Source organism: Myotis yumanensis, unplaced genomic scaffold, assembly GCF_028538775.1.
Source record: "Myotis yumanensis isolate MYYU_CA2020_CCGP unplaced genomic scaffold, mMyoYum1.0.hap1 SCAF_3, whole genome shotgun sequence".
Lineage (NCBI taxonomy): Eukaryota > Metazoa > Chordata > Mammalia > Chiroptera > Vespertilionidae > Myotis > Myotis yumanensis.
In genome coordinates, this window is record NW_027223754.1 from 195,269,006 (window position 1) to 195,292,456 (window position 23,451).

Below are 23,451 nucleotides of genomic sequence, written 5' to 3' on the forward strand. Positions count from 1 at the left end.
CCCCAAGTGGTACACAGAGTGACACCCCACCAAATCGTAGCCAATGCTACCAACACCCCCTGGCGCAAAATGCAGCCCACAGCCTTGAAACAGTGGCTGTGGGCACTGGGTAATGATGTCACATAGCAACGCCTGGCTTTCTCTCCCTAGCAACTAGCCTACTTGGAGTTTCTTCAGCCTAGTACAGTGATGGCGAACCTATGACACGCGTGTGAGAGGTGACACACAAACTCATTTTTTTGGTTGATTTTTCTTTGTTAAATGGCATTTAAATATATAAAATAAATATTAAAAATATAAGTCTTTGTTTTACTTTGGTTGCAAATATCAAAAAATTTCTATATGTGACACGGCACCAGAGTTAAATTAGGGTTTTTCAAAATGCTGACACGCCGAGATCAAAAGGTTGGCCATCACTGGCCTAGGAACACAACTTGCTTTATAGCCAGGTACAAACATTTTATAGTTTAACCAAATTGTCTGTCAAGCGTTTTCACATGCTTCATCTCCTGGAGTAGGTAGATAGGAGGCTTGGTAGAATCCTATTTTCTTTTCATTAGCTGAAAAAAGAAGATTTAGAAAGTTTAGAAATTTGACCCGACTGAAAAGAAGTAAGAAATGGTGGAACTTGAAAATGACGTCAGGTTTTCTCACTGCACAGAATATAGTCAAACACTGTTGCAGTTAAAAATTTTACCCTTTGTTCTCCCTGCATGATCTACAATAATAATCTGCTTTGTGTCGATATTTACTGCTGTGTTGCTGACAATTACCTGAAAGATAAGTTGGGGTGCTTCACTGAGCTGGAAAAAGTTTAGCTAAATCAGAGAACAGGTCTAATTAAGAAAATTTATTCTATATCTATAAAAGGCTAAGTTGACTCGCACATGCGCGATACATATAAAGCTCTCGCTAGCACCAATTGCACACGTGTATTTTGACATGTCATTGTTGATCGTGAATTTGGCTGACACTTCTATTATAGAAAAAGGGCAAATAGCGATATTAAAATATTTCTTCTAATTAATTTCCTTTCAATGTGCATGAATCCGTGCACCAGGACACTAGTGTTTATACAATTTTATAGCAAATTCCTTGACAAAGCAAACTGTTAGAATATAGAAAATGTGATAAATATTTAGAATATTTTATCTTTTTATACACACATGCTAAATGTCATGTCTTAGGGCTCAGATTAAATAAAACACATGTACACACTTTTTATTTTTATGCTTAACTTCTGTTTATGAAGTATTGAAATTAACAACAAGCTCAAATCAAGCAGACATTTAAATGCTGCTTAATTTTTCCACTTCCTGCATGAATAGCTAAGAGATACTGCAATTTAAAGAATAATGACTAAGCCATTTAAAAAAAAATTTCCTGGTTAATTTTCTTCTAAACCCAAAGGAAAATATTGGGTTTTTAACATTACTCAGACATTCTCTATATAAAGAAAACTAGGAAACTCAAATTCTTTTTCAAACATATCTTCTAGAGCTAAGAATATTTTTTGATAAAAGAACAAGTGAATAATATATAAGTATTTTTATAAGTTTAGAAACAATGGGTCTATGTAGATCTAGATTTAAAAATTCAATAAAATATTGTCTGTCACGTTGATATAATACTATTTTGTGAATTTTTGAATCTTGTCCCAATGTCTGATATAATTTACATACCTGCACACCAGGTAAGTATAAGTGGCATTAGGGTAACATAACTGTGATAATCTCCTCTCGGAAAATAATATGAATAAACAATGTTTGCCATTTGGGTCACTCCTTAGAAAATGTCAGAAGCATAATAGAAAAAAATAACTAAACTACAAATTCATAAAAATTAACTTATAAAGAAATCAAAGGGATCAGCTTCTTATTTATAATTATGGAAAACATTACCCTCACATTACTAAGGGTATAGATAAGACTTTTATTTAATTACAGCTAAGTCCTCTCAGCAAACTGAATATTTTTAATAATATATACAACTTTTAAAAACTCTACATATTTAAAATCAATTGACTATCCAAAAATTTGTTCCTCCTCTGCTTCCATTTCATGATTTACAAGGAATTAGATTTAGCTCTCTTTTTAGAACATAGGTTGAAAAGGCATTTTAATTTCTATCTTAAAAGTAATTTTAAAACCACATCAATTATTTTTCATGTGCAGCTGTTTTTTTATCCACAAATTATTGCTCTAGGCATTTTTACTTTACCACACATTTCAGAAGAGAAGGAATGAAGGGGAACCAGCTAATCTACAAATATTTCACCAACAGTGGATCAGACAAAAAAAAAAAGTGAGGGTGGAGGGAGTAGGTTATGAACCAAAACTTCTTTAGGAATAAAGACTGCCCATCAATGGTCTAAACATTGAGTATATAATCCATTTGCATTTAATTATAACTAAAGAGTTTATTCCAAATTTACTCTCCTCCTCTGCCCCCCCCACCACTATTTATTCATTCAATAAGTATTTACTTATGTGCTGGAAAATATAAGCATAAAGCTATTCTCAAAAGGTTTACAATCTTATTGGGAATACAATAATTGCACATAAAGTAATGAAAGAATAATATAAAGCAATATAATACACTAGAGACTGGGGTGCCAAGAAGAAGAAGGAAGACCAGGAGGAGGTGGGGCCGGGGAGGGGAGGAAAAAGCTAAAGATGATAAGATTTGGATACTAAAGAGGGGCAGGGAAGATACTGTCCAAAGCCTTGAGTGAAGGCTTAAAGTGAATAAGGAGTGGTGGATACAGCAGGAAGGCATATCTTATGAGAGCAGGACACACAGAGGTAAGTAGAATACTAGAATTTAACACTAGAAGGGAGCTTCGCGGTCATCTTCCTGAACATGTAAAAATCTCTTTTATAACATCTCTGGATGGTAGCATTTAACATCTACTATTATGTTTCTTATTTGTTTAGCAAAAACACTTATTATGCTCCAGATACCATTCAAAAGACTTCACAGATATTAACTTGGGGTCTCACAAAACCCTATGACAGAGGTATCCCCACTTTACAGATGATGGAATGAGGTAAGGAGAGGATAAGTACTTTGCCTCAGGTCACAGAGCTGGTGAGTAGCTGATCTAAGATACTCACACAATGGCTGCCAAGTCCAAGCTCTGACATGGTGTTCACCCTTTCCCAGGATAGATGGCCTCTCCACCATTGGTGAGCTCAGATGATTAGACATGAGGTCAAAAACCTTCTAAAATTTTTCTTACATTTCAGCATTATTTGTGGTGTAAATTGCCTCATGAAGATTCAGGTTTCAAGCAGAGAACAACTGTGGCACTCTAAGGATTTGAGGATAGTGAGTTAAAACAGTCACAAAGTATAGTTATCTAGTACTTGTTTAATATTAAAACCAGTAGTGTCTATGAGTTTTTAAAAAATTACCTTAAAATATATAAAGTGAATCTAATTCAACAAATTTAGTGATACTGTAGGTAAAAATTATGTAGTTGATCTATTCACTTGTAAAAGTCTTTAAACAACCTAGTGACTCAGGATGCTATAAAATATTAAACTACACTAAGTACTAAAGGCCATGGGATCACTTCAGAGGTAGAATTTTCTTTGTGAATTTGGAGAATGTTTATAACTAAGTGTTCTTCTTGGTAATCTTTAAAAATCACAATGCTACTTGAGGAATGGAGGCTGCAAGGACTGAGATAGGCTTCTAATCCCAAAGCCAGATTCACATAATGCTAAATATTGGATTTGCTCACTCATTCATTCAATCAACATTGACTGAGTTCCCTCTATGTGCCAGGCATTGTTTCAGGCACTGGGGATTCCGTGCATTATTAAACAGACAGGAGTGGCTCAGTGATTGAGTGTTGACCTATGAACCAGGAGGTCACCGTTAGATTCCCATGCCCAGGTTGGGGGCTCAGTCTACAGTAGGGGGCTGGGCAGGAGATAGCCAATCAATGATGTTCTCTCATCATTGATGTTTCTCTATTTCTCTCTCCTTCTCCATTCCTCTCTAAAATCAATAAAAATATATTTTAAAGAAAACAACAGACAGGTTCCTGCTCTAATGACCCTTAACATTCTTTGGGGGTTGAGGAATATAGGTGGGATTTTAATCAGAAGGAGTTTAACATATTTTCTGTTTTGCCAAAAAATACTATATTGGATTTCTATCTGACCCAATTACTTTTATTTTGTTACAGAGAAAGAGAAAAGACCGTACGACCTTGAAATATGCTTACAACTTAATTTAAAAAAAGGTAATAATAATTTGAGCTATAAAGTCTATTTTTCCAGGAGAAGCATAAGGAAATGGAGCCAGCTTTCAGGAACCCCCCGGACTAATGCTAACTAACTCCCAGCAGTCCTCACTAAACTTCTCCCCAAGATGAGAAATTCTACACTTAAAAAAAAGACTAATATTTTTTAAAGTGTCAAGAGTTAAAGTAAAATAAACACTTAAATTCAGCATGTGTTATTAGCATATAATAACAAAATATTTTATTACAGAATCATAAGTTGGCATGATGATCAAATGTTATTGTAAGATCTTGGCTATAGAACTGGAAATAGGTGTCTATTGATTAAGCCTGCCATGACTCATATAGGATGACTTTTCTCTAAGGAAAAAGCTGGTCATCAATTGAGCACTTAACAAAATAGTTTTTTATAAAGAGAAGTCAGATGTTTCTGAATTCTCACAAGGCCAAAGAGAAATAGTTAAATCAATAACTGAGGATTTAAAGATTTTGTTGGATAAGTGGTTACATATTTTGTTGTGAAATATAAAAATTTCTCTATACAGTTAAAATGTTTATACTGATCAGTTTGTTTAAGAAAACATCCTAGGGACATTGTCAGTTACAAAGAAGGATCAGTACTCAGGCTCTTTGCTTTAGGGAAACAGAACTCTGAGTTTTTCTTTAATTGCTCCAATAAAACAGCTACATGGAGCCCTTTAAATCTCTCATAAAGTCCCTATGTTCTTCTATATTTATTAGAAAGGATTGTGGAGGTTTTTGGTGGTCAAATAATTAAAACCCAAGACAGATTCTGTCCTCTTACAGCAAGTTCCATTTTTCACAAGTAATTTCACAATGGGTTCTATGACCGGCTAGGTCTATACATGGTCACTGCACCAGATCAGGACTCTTAAATACCCTTGGTTTACTTTACCATGGCCTATTATGTATAGTACAGTTGCACAGTAGGAGAAAAATAAACTCTGGCACCATTTGGTACCATTCTCATGGCATTAACATAATCTCTATAGAGCAAAGCCACAATTTTTAAAAATTGACCCACCTATTGTAACTATGGCCTAAGTAGCTTAAATAAAAGGGTTTTCATGATAAGAATTCTGCTTGTCATTTACCACCTGATTTCAGTAGATTAGTAATGTGACTATAAAGAACTGAGAGTCCCTGAGAAAAGGAGGTCTTTTGAGTAATGAAAGACTCTGGAACATAGAAGATAAAGAGGTTTCAAGCTTCTTTGATTTTTTAAAGAGGAAGGGAGATGGAGAGAGGAAGGGAGAGCCAGAGAGAGAAACATCAATGATAAGAGAGAATCATTGATTGGCTACCTCCTGCACACCCCACACTGGAGTGCAAATGGGCATGTGCCCTCACAGGGTATTGAACCGTGACCTCCTGATTCATAGGTGGATGCTCAACCACTGAGCCATGCCAGCTGGGCAAGCTTATTTGACTTTGAGTATCTTTACACTATGTGGTAAAATTTCATTAACTTGTATTCATAAAATCAACCACTATCATCTATTTGTGGCTAAAGATTACTTTTTAAATATTTATGATACAAGAAAACCAATAATAAAATTTTAGAAGTTCTTTTCAGTTAGGATGTATAAAATGAAGACCGACAAATAGGCAGAAGAAAATATTTTTAATTTGTGGAGCTATTTCTGGGGTTTAGTTTGCTCCCTAGAGAAGAACAAGCTTCCAAATAAATATTTTAGCAAAAAAAAAAAAGTGTTATTACACTTTTTCCTTTCTCAAATATCCTGATAGAAAAAAAAATACGTAAATACTTCGATTGGTATCTCTAAGCCATATATATCCAAAGTAGATATTGCCCACGTTTGTTTAATACCTGAATTTTCAGGGTTAGTTTCCATACTATTCATTTACATGTTAAATTGCTTGGCCGGAATCATGTGCAGGCCTCAGCTGCACATTCCGGTTATTGCCAAATTGAAAGCAGAGTTTATAGTAAGAAGCTTGGGGGAAGCACCTGTCTCAGGCGGGGACCCCAAACTGGAGTCCATGCATGAGCTTTAAGGAGGCCTACAAATTTGCAGAAACTGCATGAAATGATTCTTATGTGCTTATATAAAAGTGCCCAGAAAAGTCCATGGTTTTCATGATTATCAAAGGTTCTTATCCCCTGGAAGGGTAGCAATTATTGATTCAAGTCCTTGTTTATGAAAGACCCAGGGTGCCAATAAAAATATATGATACAGTTTTGGATTAAGGAAACTGAAACGTTGCCCCCTCCCTGTTGACCACAAATTGAGTTTTGAGATTAGAGTCACAGCCTTCCCCTGGCAAACCCTCCAAATTATAAACTGGGGAACGATATTCGCAATGCATTGCAAAAAATGTTCCAAATGTAATCGAAAGAAAAAAATTTTCCAAATATTATTTTATACATTTGGGTAATATTAAACATTTCTTTAGTTAGTCTCTTGTATTCTTTGTTCAGCTAACAATATTTTTGAAACCCTATTACATACAGTATATGTGGATAAAACCATGAACCTAAACAGCATGCCCCTTCACCCTTCAGGATGGATATATAGCAGAGAGCTCTCTCATTTTTCCTCATTCTCTATGTCATCTGGAGGAAAAAAGTATAAAACATGCTCGAGTTCATCTAATTTCAACTAGATGTAGTACAGTGACATCTAGTGTTGGCTACGTGGCAGTGAAATGTGTCAGGACACTGGGTAGCTTTAACCTCTTTGGAAATAATGTTAAACTTGGTTTGACCTCCTCCAAGAAGCATAGTTTTGCTTTGTTATTTTTTAATATTTTAGAGTAATTTTGAAATAACCTGAATTTAAATGTTAATAACATTGTTCATTCTTTAAAAAATAAAATATAGAAGTATAGAGAACAAAGTAACAAAGTATCACCCAGTTTGGGAAAATCTTAATGTTTTGCTTTATTTGCTTCAGGTAGTCTAAAAGTAAAACCTAACAGGCACATTTGCTGCCCTGTGGACTCTTTCCTGATTTCTTTTTCTCCTCAGAAGTAACCATCGGGTTTATTATTTCTGTGACTGTTTTTATATTTTTATTACCTATATGTGTACCTATAAAATTTAAAACATTGCTTTTTTTTCTTTTGATATAGATTCCATACTGTATAAATCCCTTTGTAAATTGTTTTCTCTAATTCAATATTATGGTTGTCAGATTTATTCAGATTGGTCATTAGCTCTCACCATTTATTTTAACTGTGGTGTGACAATAATCTATCTACTGAATTATTCACAATTTATTTGTTTTATAGCTGATGGACATTTGTGGTTTTCCCCCAGTCTCTTGCTCTTGTAAACCTGGTGTAGTGAACACTCTTGCCCAAGACCCCTGTGCACACGTTTGGGAATTTCTCTAGGCTGTACACCTAGGAAGTAGTGCTCAGGTATATACTTTTTAAACATTTCTAATATTGAGAATTTGCTCTCCAAAGTGATTGCATCAATTTACACCCTCAGCAGCAGAGTAAGAGCACTTATGTTGCTTCACATTCTCACCATTGGTATTGCCAGGCTTTTGACTGCCTGACAATCTGCCTGGTGCAGATGTTATCTTGTTATTCAATTCACATTTCTCTAATTAGTAGTAAAACTGAGCTTCTTTTAAAAATGTTTTTTACCACCTGTTTCTTCTGTGAATTGCCTGCTCCTCTCAAATGTCTATTGGATTTCTGGCATTTTCCTTATTGAACTGTTTTTTATAACATGTTCTTGATACAAGTACCTTGTAGGTTCAATGCATTTCGAATATTGTTCCCCAGTTTATTACTTGACTCTTCACTGTTAATGGGGTCTTTTCACTTAAATGCAATCAACTTCATCAATCTTTCCCTTTTTATAGTTTATTTATTTAAGAAATTCTTCATTAAACTTTTCACCTTTACTTTCTTCTAAAATGTTTAAAGTTTTGATTTCCATATTTAGGCTTCTATGTTGCTAACTTTTGTATATTGTATGAGATAGGGAATGTTTTATTTTTTCCTATCTATACTAATAATAGAGGAATATGCAAATTGTCCAGGATGCTGTCACAGTAACAGTAACAACCAGCAGGCTGCCTGGGGTGACCAGGCCGGCAGGGGGGCTAGTGAGGGACGACCAAATGACTGAACAGCAGGCTGTGTGGGGTGACCAGGCCAGCAGGGGGGTTAGTGAGGGACGACCAAACAACTGAACAAGCAGGCTGCATGGGGCAACCAGGCTGGCAGGAGGGGCAGTTGGGGGTGACCAGGCCAGCGGGGGGTGGGGAGGACACAGTTGGGGATGACCAGGCTGGCAGGGAGGCAGTTAGGGGCAATCAGGCTAGCAGGCAGGTGAGCAGTTAGGAGCCAGCAGTCCCAGATTGTGAGAGGAATGTCCGCCGAGGGGTCCTGGATTGGAGAGGGTGCAGGCTGGGTTGAGGGGACCCTCCCACCCCCACATGAATTTCGTGCACCGGGCCTCTAGTGGTTAATAGTTGTCCTGGCATTACTCATTGAAGAGACTATCCCTTCCTCATTAGTCTTATCTCCACAGTCACTCAACAAATTAGTTGTAAAGTTTCTCTTGTACAACACTACTTGCAAAGTATCTTGAGTTTCCCTCAGTTGAGTCAAGTGCATCTAGTGACCTCCACCTGTGGGCCTACCCTAACTCACACTCTGAGACTGGTTTGCCATCTGCCTGAGAAATATTGGTCAATCTCAGGGCCATTCTTCCTATTGTTCCCAGACTGTCTTGTGTTCTGATCACTAGTTTTCTCTTGGGGTATTCTGAGCTCTGAGTTAGGGTGACCAACCATCCCAGTTTGCCCCGTGTAGAACTCTTAAGTGTTAAAACTGAGACAGTCCCTGGCAAATTGGGATGGGATAGTTGTTCTTTTTAGTTCTTACTTCTATTTTCAGCTTCTTCCCATGTTGATCCCATGACTCTTCAGTTTGGTGTTAACTCTGTGCTCAGAAATCATCGTTACATTGAATTTCTACTTGTTGAGCACCTACTATGTGTCATAGGCTGTGTGAAGCATTTTCACATATAGTAGTTCATTGAAAAGCTCTGTATGTCTTTCTTTTACACATGATAACTATTTAATTGGCAAGGATCACAGAATAAATGACACAACAGAATGATACAAAGCCTCTTTTTATTTATTTTATTTTACTTATTTTATTAAAGTTGTTATCCCCAGTGTGTATCGGTTTCCAGGTGTTTTCTGTCCTTCCTTAATATAAGTCTCCTCCTTAGCTGGACCTCAGTTGGTAATTTCAGGTAAATGTTCTCCAATTTAGTTGTATTTCCAGTCTGGCCCTGGGACAAACAAGGTGCATGACAGGCAGCTATTCGGCTGGTATTTTTTCTCTCTCTGATGACACAAAGCCTTTTGACTGAAAATATTTTATTCCTACTAAATTTGTTACCTTCTGAGCCTGAGGAAAATACAGCTGTAAACTGCATACAAAGGGTCCACACCTGCACTAACTGAACTTGTTGGTGGAACCCCATTATGCCTGGCCTCTTGCTATCCATACATTTTTGGTCTAATGTGCTTCCTGGTACATTTAACAGTAAATGAAATCAACTTCATATGTTATAAAGCACAAGTTACAATTCCATTTGTTACCCAAACAACACAAACACCTCAAATGCTTCATTAGGATAAAAACTAAGAAGAATGATAAACATGAATATTATTGCATGGTACATCACACTGCTACATCTGATTATACATCTCCAGTCAAAATGTCACTGCACAGATGTGGGACCTTTTCATTTTTTTAAGATATATTTTATTGATTTTTTACAGAGAGGAAGGGAGAGGGATAGAGAGCTAGAAACATCGATGAGAGAGAGAAACATCAATCAGCTGCATCCTGCACACTCCCTACTGGGGATGTGCCCGCAACCAAGGTACATACCCTTGACTGGAATTGAACTTGGGACCCTTGAATCCGCAGACCGACGCTCTATCCACTGAGCCAAACTGGTTAGGGCTGGACCTTTTCATTTTAATGCATCTACTTTATAAACCATTCCCTTTTTCTAGCTTAGTGAAATTTCTCATTTTAAGATTTTCTCCTTTATTTTCTCCAAATCCAAAATGTTACTTTATTAATACAAAATATTATTTGTATAATATTAATTTTCCAAATATTAACAGGACTTATGTGGTGGAGAAAATGGTGCAATTTGTTTGAGAAACAAATTTATTATAGAACTTCTCAGGTTTTTTTAAATATATATTTTTATTGATTTCAGAGAGGAAGGGTAGGGAGGGAGAGATAGAAACATCAATGATGAGAATCATCAATTGGTTGCCTCCTACACTCCCCACACTGGGGATTGAGCCTGCAACTCAGGCATGTGGAATTGAACTGTGACCTCTTGATTCATAGGTCAACACTCAACCACTGAGCCATGCTGGCCTGGCTGTTTTTATTTTGCTAATTTGCATTGTGACTTCTTTACACAGAGATAGTGTTGCATTTTCCAAATAATTTGACCATGAAATATTTTTGTTTCATAACTTCTCACCTGTTTTGGAATCCTACATAATAAAACCGTAATATGCACTCGACCGAACGGCGGAATGAGTGGTTGCTATGACACACACTGACCACCGGGGGCAGACGCTCAATGCAAGAGCTGCCCCCTGGTGGTCAGTGCGCTCCCACAGGGGGAGTGCTGCTCAGCCAGAAGCCAAGCTGACAGCTGGCAAGCACAGCGGTGGTGTCGGGAGCCTCTCTTGCCTCTGAGGCAGCACTAAGGACCCCTTGAGGGATGTCCGATTGCCGGCTTAGGGGAGCAGGCCTAAGCTGGCAGTTGGACATCCCCCAAGGGGTCCCAGACTGCGAGAGGGTGCAGGTCGTGTACCGGGCCTCTAGTCTGTAGATAAGGAAATGCTGTTTTCATCTGTAATAGCACTATACCCTCCAGAGGGCAGCAGATCCCCTTGGCATATGGCCCTCAGACATTCATTAAACGGACTGACAAGGATCTTGGAACACATTCTGTTATTATTCCGGTCATGGATGTAAAATTTCTAATTACTCTAGCAGAGACAGGCATTGAGATTTAGCTTAAGGCTGATAGTAAAGTAAATGTTTGGCACTGAGACTAAAAAATAAACTAATTGCGTCTCTGATTAATCACAATTACATCATTGAATTACAAAATTCAGATCACAGGTCCCATTCTTTCCTTCTTATCTTCCTTTTTAACTTCAATAAAGCAACAAATATAAATCAAATGTTCCATAAGGGATCAAATGAAGTATTGAAATCAGTTTCTTTCCCAAGGAACTTACTAAGAGATTGGGTAGATATTTAGCTAAGCAGCACATACCCCATTGACTTTCACACCTGGCTTCAAATTAGAAATACGTGGGACACTTTTAAACAATAATAATGCTGAAGTCCCACCTCAAAACAATTAAATTTGAATCTCAGTATTTGGTTTCAGGCATGGCATTAGAAAGAATGTTCTCAGATGATTTAATGAGCAGCCAGGATTGAGAACCACTGTACTAAGGTGATAAAATCATATTTTAGGTAAATGGTTTCTGACATTTTCAAAGAGGAGAAATTTGGGTTTCATTCCCAGGGGGAAATGTTTTAAGTGTAGAAGAATACAAAAAGGAAATAATCATTCTTACATCCTCTGCCCAAAATTAGCCTTTGTTAATTTAAGATCTGTATTCTTTCTTAGCCATCAGAATTGCCTGCAACAAAATCAAGTAAAAATCCCATATCTTGCCCTGACCGGTTTGACTCAGTGGATAGAGCGTCGGCCTGCGGACTGAAAGGTCCTAGGTTCGATTCCAGTCAAGGGCATGTACCTTGGTTGCGGGCACATCCCCAGTGGGGGGTGTGCAGGAGGCAGCTGATCGATGTTTCTCTCTCATCAATGTTTCTAACTCTCTATCCCTCTCCCTTCCTCTCTGTAAAAAATCAATAAAATATATTTTTTTAAAAATCCCTTATCTTACAGTTCCTAAACTTAACTTCAGAAAACATTTCCTAGTCTTAGAACAAAAGACATCTTTTTTTGCCTTCAAAAATTCACCTTCATTAATAAAGAACCCAATGCATTCCAAATAGATCCACTGGACCCATGGGTCTCATTTGGCAATAATGAATTCTGTTCATTTGCTACCTGAATATAGCTAGCAGGCTTATTTGTGCAAAGACTAACTGATAAGGTGGAGGAGGAAAGAGCAAGAGACCAAGAAAATACTAATGAATATATATTTCCATTGCAAAGAGATAATAGAAAAAGCAGGTGTCTAGATGGTTGGGATGAGAAGGAAAGGCTATAATTATGGATTGGAGGTTTTCTTTATGTGAAATTAACTGGTTTATAGTGGGTAGTGAATGCATGGAAACAGGTCTCATTAAGATCATGTTCTTACATGACTTGTTAGTGTCAATAACTTGATAGGACAGCTGTTTTTAGGATTGGAGATATCCTGAAGCAAAAGTCTTTAAAAATATAATACAGGCTCGGTTCCTCTAAAAGCTGATAGATATTTTAGCCAAGAATACAATCTACCTTGCAAAGGCTTTAAAAATCAAACAATAAATGCCTAGTTAGTTCTAATGAAGTGTTTTTGAGTGATCTAAGGGAAAATATTATTATCCCATTTTATAGATAAAGTATCTAAAATCAGAGAAATTAAGTAATTTTCCCAGGCTACAAGCAAATAAGAGGCAGACTGAGATTTGAAACCAGGCCGACTGGCATAAAAGTCTGCAGTGCTTAACTGCTACAAGTGTATTGTCTCAGAACTTATAGGGGAAAAAAATTCATGCTGCAATACAGAAAACAGGTGTATAAATACATTATATATATTACCTATTCTAAATTTTAATGTCTCTAAAATTGGGATATTACCAAGAATTAAAGGGGTCTACAACTATATATATATATCCTATCTAATAAAAGAGAAACATGGTAATTAGCCGTACCTCCGCTACCCTTCCCATTGGCTAATCAGGGTGATATGCAAATTAACTGCCAGCCAAGATGGTGGCCAGCAGTCAGGCAGCTGGAAGCGAACATGAGGCTTGCTTGCTTCAGTGACAGAGGAAGCCAATGTTCCCCGCCTGCCGCTGCCGGCCTCTGAGCTTGCAGTTTGAAACATTGTTACAAATATAGAAGCTAAACAAAACCCCAGAAACCTGCTTTCAGCCAGCCGGGATCTCAGAGCTGGAGTTGAAACAGTGTTTCGATTATAGAACCCAAACAAACCAGATACCCGCTTTCAGCAGCTGAGGCCTCAGAGCTGGAGCCGAGCCTCAGAGCTAAAGCTGGCCCAGAATAAAAAAAAAAAAAAAAAAAAAAAAGGAGCGGTTGGGAGCTTGAGTCACCCGCCAGCCTGAAAACAGCCCTCAGCCCCTCACCCAGACTGGCCAGGCACCACAGTGGGGACCCCCACCCTGAAGGGGGTGTGACCAGCTGCAAACAGGCATCAACCCCTCACCCAGGCTGGCCAGGCACCCAAGTGGGACCCACACCCTGATCCAGGACACCCTTCAGGGCAAACCAGCCGGCCCCCACCTGTGCACCAGGCCTCTATCCTATATAGTAAAAGGGTAACATGCCTCCCAGTACCGGGATCAGGGGAGCCGCGAGGCCTACCTGCACTGGGATCAGCATGACAGGGGGCAGCGCCCAAACCCCCTGATTGCCCTGCGGCTCTGTGTGTGACAGGGGGCGGGGCCACAACCTCCCTGTCTGCCCTGCTCTGTTCATGACAGAGGAAGGCGCCCCAACCCCCTGATCAGCCCTGCTCTGTGCCTGATAGGGGGGAGCTCCCCAACCCCCTGATAGCCCTGAGGCTCTGTGTGTGACAGGGGGTGGCACCCCAACCCCCTGATCGGCCCTGCTCTGTGTGTGACAGGGAGCGGTGCCCCAACCCCACCCCCGCCCCCATGGGCCCTGCTCTGTGTGTGATGGGGTAGAGTCATAACCTCCCCATCGGCCCTGCCCTGAGTGTGACAGTGGCGGTGCCCCAACCCCCTGATCGGCCCTGCTCTGTGGGTGATAGAGGGTGGCACCCCAACCCCCTCGCCCCCACGGGCCCTGCTCTGTGTGTGACGGGGCAGAGCCATAACCTCCCCATCGGCCCTACTCTGTGTGTGACGGGGTGGTGCCCCAACTCCCCTATCGGCCCTACTCTGTGAGTGACAGTGGGGAGCTCCCCAACCCCCTGATGGGCCCTGCTCTGTGAGTGACGGGGGGAGCACCCCAACCCCCTGATCGACCCTGCTCTGTGCCTGACAGGGTACGAAGCCCCAACCCCCCTGATGGGCCCTGCTCTGTGAGTGTCAGGGGGCAGCGCCCAAACCCCCTGATTGGCCCTGTTCTGTGTGTGACAGGGAGTGGTGCCACAACCTCCCCATCGACCCTGCCTTGAGTGTGACAGGGGGTGGCACCCTAACCCCCCAATCGGCCCTACCCTGAGCATGACTAGGGGTGGCATCACAACCTCCCGATCCACCCTGCTCTGTGCATGACAGGGGGCGGCGCCCCAACTTCCCAATCAGCCCTGCTCTGAGCCCGACCAGGGGCTGCACCTAGGGATTGGGCCTGCTCTCTGCCACCCAGGAGCAGGCCTAAGCCAGCAGGTCGTTATCTCCCGAGGGGTCCCAGACTGCGAGAGGGCACAGGCCGGGCTGAGGGACCCCCCCTTCCCCCCGAGTGCACAAATTTTTGTGCACCGGGCCTCTAGTATATATATATAATAGAGGAATATGCAAATTGTCCATTACAGCATCACATCACTACCGGATCAGCAGGCTGCGTCCCCGCCCTCTGCTCAGGCAGCTGCAAGGCCTGAGGTAGGATAGGATACGATAGGAGGGGATAAGAAAGGAGAGGGAGAGGAAGGCAGGCCTGCATGCAGACAGGCTGAGAGCAGAAACAGAAATACAGAAAGGGTACAAGAAAAAGACACAGGAATGGAAAAGGGAAGGAAACACAGGGCTGCACATGGGAGAGGGTGGTGACCGAGTGGGGGTGAAGCGGTGTGCCCGGCAAGGGGCGGGCACAGGCGGTGCGGAGTGGGGAGCCTTGCCTAGACGCAGGAGGAGGGCAGTGGCGGCCTTTGGCAGGGAGGCGCCCACAGGTCTGTGACGGAATGAAGGATGGTCCGAGGCCTTCTGGGCGGAAGCACTCCTGCTTTGTGGCAGCACAAAGTTGGGCACACGGATAAATGTTATCTACTTTATCATTATCAATTTAAAAATCTATTAAACACCTCCATTGAGTCATAGTCTTCTAAGGTTTGGCAATGATGACCTTAGAACAATTAAATAAGGAAAACATTTTCCTTTCATAAAGCTTATAAACTAGTAGAGAAGGATACAATTATTATTACACTAGAAGCCCAGCGTGTGAAATCGTGCAGCCCCGCCCACCCACGCATGCCCCGCCACACCCACCCACCTGCCGCCCCACCTGCCCGCTGCCAGCCTTGCTGTGGTCGGAGCCTGTGGGCTGCACCACGTGAGCCGCAAGCCCCGTCCTGCCACCGCGAGCAGCTCATGGGCCAGGGGGAGGGACTGAGAGGTGCTCCAGGCACCTCCTGGTGACCCGGGCTGCTTCGCTCCAGCCACTGCTGCCACCCACCCAGTTCTCCGTGGTTCCCTGTCCGGTCGTTGGTCGTTATGGCGTTACGGCCACAGGCCTTTTATAATATACACTAGAGGCCTGGTGCACAAAAATTTGTGCACTCGGGGGGGAGGGGGGGTCCCTCAGCCCAGCCTGTGCCCTCTCGCAGTCTGGGACCCCTCGGGAGATAACGACCTGCTGGCTTAGGCCTGCTCCAGGGTGGCAGAGAGCAGGCCCAATCCCTAGGTGCAGCCCCTGGTCGGGCTCAGAGCAGGGCCAATTGGGGAGTAGGGGCGCCGTCCCCTGTCATGCACAGAGCAGGGCGGATCAGGAGGTTGTGATGCCACCCTCAGTCACGCTCAGGGTAGGGCCAATTGGGGGGTTGGGGCACCACCCCCTGTCACACTCAAGGCAGGGTCGATGGGGAGATTATGGCTCTTCCCCGTCACACACAGAGCAGGGCCTGTGTGTGTGTGTGGGGGGGGAGGGGGGTTGGGGCTCCGCCCTCTATCACCCACAGAGCAGGGCCGATCAGGGGGTTGGGGCGCCACCACTGTCACACTCAGGGCAGGGCCGATGGGGAGGTTATGGCTCTACCCCGTCACACACAGAGCAGGGCCCGTGGTGGGGGCTGGGGCGCTACACCCTGTCACACACAAAGCCACAGGGCGATCAGGGTGTTGGGGAGCTCCCCCCTATCAGGCACAGAGCAGGGCCGATCAGGGGGTTGGGGCGCCTTCCCCTGTCACGAACAGAGCAGGGCAGACAGGGAGGTTGTGGCCCCGCCCCCTGTCACACACAGAGCCGCAGGGCAATCAGGGGGTTTGGGCGCTGCCCCCTGTCATGCTGATCCCAGTGCAGGTAGGCCTCGCAGCTCCGCTGATCCCGGTGCTGGGAGGCATATTACCCTTTTACTATATAGGATAGAGGCCTGGTGCACAGGTGGGGGCCGGCTGGTTTGCCCTGAAGGGTGTCCTGGATCAGGGTGGGGGTCTCCACTGGGGTGCCTGGCCAGCCTGGATGAGAGGATGATGGCTGTTTTCAGGCTGGCGGGTGACTCAAGCTCCCAACCGCTCCTTTTTTTCTCTTTTTTTTCATTCTGGGCCAGCTTTAGCTCTGAGGCTCGGCTCCAGCTCTGAGGCCTCAGCTGCTGAAAGCGGGTATCTGGTTTGTTTGGGTTCTATAATCGAAACACTGTTTCAACTCCAGCTCTGAGATCCCGGCTGGCTGAAAGCAGGTTTCTGGGGTTTTGTTTAGCTTCTATATTTGTAACAATGTTTCAAACTGCAAGCTCAGAGGCCGGCAGCGGCAGGCGGGGAACATTGGCTTCCTCTGTCACTGAAGCAAGCAAGCCTCATGTTCGCTTCCAGCTGCCTGACTGCTGGCCACCATCTTGGCTGGCAGTTAATTTGCATATCACCCTGATTAGCCAATGGGAAGGGTAGCGGAGGTACGGCTAATTACCATGTTTCTCTTTTATTAGATAGGATTTACTATGTGGTCAGCACCAGGATTAGAGTTTAAAGATGAGTTAAGATGCCTTGCCAGCCTTTGAGTGATTTATAGTGTAGTAAACTAGTTATCTAATATTTAAAATCTAATTGTAGAAAGTTTCTTTGAAAGTAGTTAATGCCCTTTCCAAGATAATTAAAGCATTTCTATTTGTGGTCTAGTAAAAGATTAAGTAAGTAATCCAAAAATATTTGTTGAAGCAAATTGGGCTGCATAGCTCTTCTTTCTAATTTGCTATGAGTTGGAAAACCACAGGAGCCTTTCCCAGACATTTTTTTAAAAAATAGTTTCCTTTAAAAATTCTACTACAGAATCACAGGAAATGTTGAAACATCAAGTATATACCATCCACCTTCCAATTACATGTTCAGATGTTTCACTCATTGCCAAATATATTATCCTCACATATTACCTAAGTTGTCCACTATCACTATACTATACAGTATCTTCATTATCAACTACTGTATGTGCTAAGTTACCAAAAAAAGTTCAATTTACCACATAAGGTGAGTTAGGCCCCAACGATTAATTCTTAGTGATCTTTTACCCAATTCTAACAATCTTCACCTTTACATAAGAACAAGAGGAAGTGAGATGGTTTAGTGGTTCAGTTTCTTTATGTCAGATGAGAACTGGAGGAATCATGGTGGTTTTCATGGTTCTTACTTTACAGCAAAAAGTGGCTGAGCCAGTGCAGGTTTCCTGGCTCCAATCTAAGCCATGATCTACTTATGTAATGTTCCTGGCCTCGGTTCCCTTATTTGTAAATAAAGAGATCTATTTTTCTTTAAGTATTTTTTTATGAATATGTAGACGTTTGGAGAAAACAGAAAAATATAAAAATAAACTATTTCTGAACATTTGGAAAAAATAGAATAAAAATAACCCATAATCTTATCACCAGAGAAAGCTACTATTAACATCTATAATAATAAAAACATAATATGCAAATCAACCAAATGACCGAACAACAGAACGACTGTCCGGATGACCTTCTGGACAACCACGCTATGACATGCACTGGCGCCAGGCCAGGCAAGGCAGGTGCGATGTGATTGGTCAGGGGGCCTCGCTATCACCCCACAATTGCCCCATAGATCAATGGGGGGGGCTCCACGATTGATTTCCCCAAAGAGGGAGGCCCATGCTGCTGGCCAGCAATGCTGTGGCGGGTGTGCAGGGCCAGCCAGCAATTGCCCTGCAGAGGGAGGCCCAGGCCAGCCAAGTGATCACACCCCATACCTATCACCCGCAGAGGGAGGCAACCGGTGGCGGGGGAGGGGAGGGCAGCACCACACAGATGGCAAGCAGTGACAGGGGCAGGGGCAGGGCCAGCTGCAGGCAGTTGGGGGAAGGAAAGCCCCCATAGGCCCTGTTTCCAGCCAGGCTTAGGGACCCTACCCAAGGGATACCAGATTGTGAGAGGGCGCAGGCTGGGCTGAGGGACACACACACACACACACACACACACACACACACACACCTCTGGTGCATGAAATTCATGCACTGGGCCTCTAGTTTTAATATATTTCTCTCTAGGAAAAAAAAGACAGGAGAATATATATATATATACACATACATACAAATTAGGAATGTGATATAACCAGATGTATAGAGGAAATACATAAATAGGAGAATACTTATTACTTTATAAAAATAAATTAAAACAATACATGAATATGGGTCTGGACCCCAGCAAGAAAAATCTCACACTATAGCAGGGAAGTTATTTAACAATCAGTAACCCAGCACCTACTCTGTGCTAGGCACTGTTCTGTGTGCAGGGGCTGCAAAGATGAATAAGCACACGTTGGTCCCTGTGTTCAAGAAGCTTCCAGTTGAGTCAAGACACACACAAATAATGATACAGACTGTTCTGCAACATGTTAACTGCTATCCCAGAGGTAGGAAAAAAGTGCTGTCAGAACCTGAGGAAAGAGTGGTGCCATGGGAGTCTGGGAAGGGCTCATACTGAATGTATTATTTGGGCTAGCTCTGGGAAGGTAGGCAGAGAAGGAAGAGAAAGGCATTCCACTCAGAGGGAACAGCATGTGCAAAGGCAATATGCTATGCATAATCTATATGTTGACTTCATTAAATCCTCTCTAAAAACAATGCAAATAGATAATATGCTGCTTTTGAGAGAAGGCAATAGTTCTTAGTATCATCCTTTCCTTCTTCCATCATGACAAAAACTGCCGATAGTTCACATTAAAATGGTAGAGGTATCTGGCAGAAATCTACCAAGGCTGATTCTTCCTTAATCAGTTGTCATTTGTCTTCTAAGCAAGTTATGCCATTTGTCTTCTAGGTAAGTTATTATGAAGACTATCAGTAAAATGTAAAGATGAGGATAAGCAATATATTCACCAGCTGGCAGGGGGCTGAGAATCTGTCCATTCAGAATCAGCGGGGGGGGGGGGGGGGGGGGGGGGTGCGGGGCGGGAGGGGGGGTCATAGGAAAAGGTCTATTTAAGCAAGCCTATGAAGGACAACTACTCAAACGAGGAGGAAGTGCCAGGCCTTTGTGGTTCAGCAGCTGAGCCTTGACCCAGGTCAACAGGTTAAGGCACATGGTTGGGTTGCAGGCTCAATCCCCAGTAGGGGGTCATGCAGGAGGCAGCCCAACAATGATGTTTCTCTCTCATTGGTGTTTTTATCGCTCTCCCTGCCTCTCTCTCTAAAACTCAATAAAAACATCTACACTAATAAAAGAGAAACATGATAATTAGTGTACGACCGCTACCCTTTTCATTGGCTAATCAGTGAGTATATGCAAATTAACTGTCAGCCAAGATGGCAGCCGGCAGCCAGGCAGCTGGAAGCGAACATGAGGCTTGCTTGCTTCAGTGAAGGAGGACTCCAACGTTCCCCGCCTGCGCTGCCGGCCTCTGAGCTGGCAGTTTGAAACTTTGTAACAAATATAGAAGCTAAACAAAACTGCAGGGATCTCAGAGCTGGAGTTATACATTGTTTCGATTATAGAACGCAAACAAACCAGCAGCGGAAGCCTCAGAGCTAGAGCCAGAGCTAAAGCTGGCCTAGAATAAAAAAAAAAGAAAAGAAAAAAAGGAGTGGTTGGGAGCTTCAGTCAATCGCCAGCCTTAAGGCAGCCCTCAGCCCCTCACCCAGACTGGCCAGGCACCCCAGTGGGGACCCCCACCCTGAAGGGTGTGTGACCAGCTGCAAACAGCCATCATCCCCTCATCCAGGCTGGCCAGGCACCCCAGTGGGGACCCCCACCCTGATCCAGGACACCCTTCAGGGCAAACCAGCCTGCCCCCAGGCCTCTATCCTATATAGTAAAAGGGTAATATGCCTCCCAGCACTGGGATCAGCGGAGCAGCTAGGCCTCCTGGCACCGGATCAGCGTGACAGGGGGCAGCGCCCAACCCCCCTGATCGCCCTGCAGCTCTGTGTGTGACAGGGTGCGGTGTCCCAACCCCCGATCGGCCCTGCTCTGTGTGTGACAGGGTAGAGCCATAACCTCCCCATCGGCCCTGCCCTGAGTGTGACAGTGGCGGTGCCCCAAACCCCTGATCGGCCCTGCTCTGTGGGTGATGGAGGGCAGCGCCCCAACCCCCAACCCCGACGGGCCCTGCTCTGTGTGTGATGGGGTAGAGCCATAACCTCCCCATTGGCCCTGCCCTGAGTGTGACAGTGGCGGTGCCCCAAACCCCTGGTCGGCCCTGCTCTGTGGGTGACAGAGGACGGCGCTCCAAGCCCCTGATCCGCCCTGCTGTGTGTGTGACAGGGGGCAGTGCCCTAACTCCCCTATCGGCCCTACTCTGTGAGTGACAGGGGGGAGCTCCTCAACCCCCTGATGGGCCCTGCTCTGTGAGTGACAGGGGGGAGCTCCCCAACACCCTGATGGGCCCTGCTCTGTGCATGACAGGGGGCAGTGCCCAACCCCCTGATTGGCCCTGCTCTGTGCGTGACGGGGGTGGCGCCGCAACCTCCCCATCGACCCTGCCTTGAGTGTGACAGGGGGCGGTGCCCCAACCCCCCAATCGGCCCCACCTTGAGCGTGACTGAAGGTGGCATTGCAACCTCCCAATCCGCCCTGCTCTGTGCATGACAGGGGACGGCGCCCCAACTCCCCAATCAGCCCTGCTCTGAGCCCGACCAGGGGCTGCACCTAGGGATTGGGCCTGCCCTCTGCCACCCAGGAGCAGGCCTAAGCCAGCAGGTCGTTATCTCCCGAGGGGTCCCAGACTGCGAGAGGGCATAGGCCGGGCTGAGGGAGCCCCTCTTCCCCCCCGAGTGCACAAATTTTTGTGCACCGGGCCTCTAGTATTTAAATAAAAATAAGAGGTGGTAGGTTTGTAAAGTCCCAGGAGCTAGTTGTTTATGTGTCCTCTGCTTATAGACAGAGAATGAAATAGAGCATAGCAGACATTCTGATATAAGTGATCTTAATTTTGACCACTCACCAAAGCCTGATTCAGAGACTAACAGATGAATCTGATACTATACAGAAGGTCATGTGTATGGGTAATTAAGTCAACAGTCACATCTCTCAAAAGAATTCACACTCAGTCTGCAGTATAGGAATTTCACTATCTTACTGAGGCTATGAACTGTGTGTGGAAGTAAGATGCTTTGTTTTCCCTGAGGTTCTTACAGTTTGGATTAGAAGAGCTAAAGGAGCAAAGTCTGGAGAAAGACAGATCCTGACTTAAAGGTATATTCCTTGTGGCACTTTGAGCAAGTTACTTAGCAACTCTAGCTAATAATACCTACTTCACAACATTGTTGTAAGGATTAACCAGTTTTAGTTTTCCTTCCTAATTTATCACATTTTTAATTGCTCTACTGTACTCTGAGAATCAAGATACAAGTGTTAACATCACTGAAAAATCTCACTTTACACTGTATGCTTTTAAAATAATTGTATTTTACTGCCTAGTGTTCTCAACATACACAGAAAACTGAAAGGTTTAATTTACAAGAAGCTTACTATTGCCCAAACTGAAAAGTAATTAATATGTATTAATAATTAATAATAAATTATAACTAATCTATAGTTGAAAGCATAGTTACAATGGAAATGATATTCTTTAATTAATCTTCATTTTTTCCAGTTATTAATTTAAAATATCAGAGAATCTATAATAATAAAAGCGTAATATGCTAATTAGACCAGACATCCTTCCGTATGAAGCCGCAGTGGTCAGGGAGGAGGCAGAGGCAGCCAAGGCCCCCGCCCCTTGCACGAATTTCATGCATCGGGCCTCTAGTAATAGTATATTGAAGCTAGAAAGGCCCTTAAAATAATCTGTTTCAATCCCTTAAATTGACTAGTGCAAAACTAAGGCCTGGAGAGGTCCAGGGACTTGACCAAATATATGGTACCAAGTGTAATGTTTAAAATGTTTTGTTTTCAGAATTGCAGCAGCTACAATTAGCATAGCCTGATAACTGCTAGAACTTAGTATGAATAAACCTGACTATGACTTCTGGCCACGCCATGATGTCCTCTCCTCAACAGCCACTCAGCTTTGGCATCTTTTATGGAGTCAATCCATCTCATATTTGGTCTTCTTCTTTCCCTGCTGCCTTCTATTTCCCCAGCATTATTGTCTTTTCTGAAGAACCCTGCCTTTTGTTATGTGCCTGAAGTAGGGCAGCTTCAGTTTTGTTATTTTTGCCTCCAGTAATGTTTCAGATTTAATTTGCTTTAGGATCCACATGAGATTAATATTTAACATAAGGAGAAAAACCAACTTTGAACATAACCATTTTAATGTAGATTACAGTAATGTTTTGTTTTCCTTCACTGAAATAACAGCTAAAAAATAAGTCTTCTAAAGTATATCTAAAAAATAAGTCTTCTACAAGTACCATGTGATTTCACTTATATGTGAAATCTAATGAACAAAATAAACTAACAAATAGAAACAGACTCATAGATACAGAGAACAGACCGACAGCTGTCAGAGGGGAGGGGGATTGGAGTTCTGGGTATAAAAAATAAAGGGATTAAGCAAAAAAAAAAAAAAAAAATCAATCACCAAAAAAACAAACAAACAAAAACACCCTCATAGACACAGACAACAGTATGGTGATTACG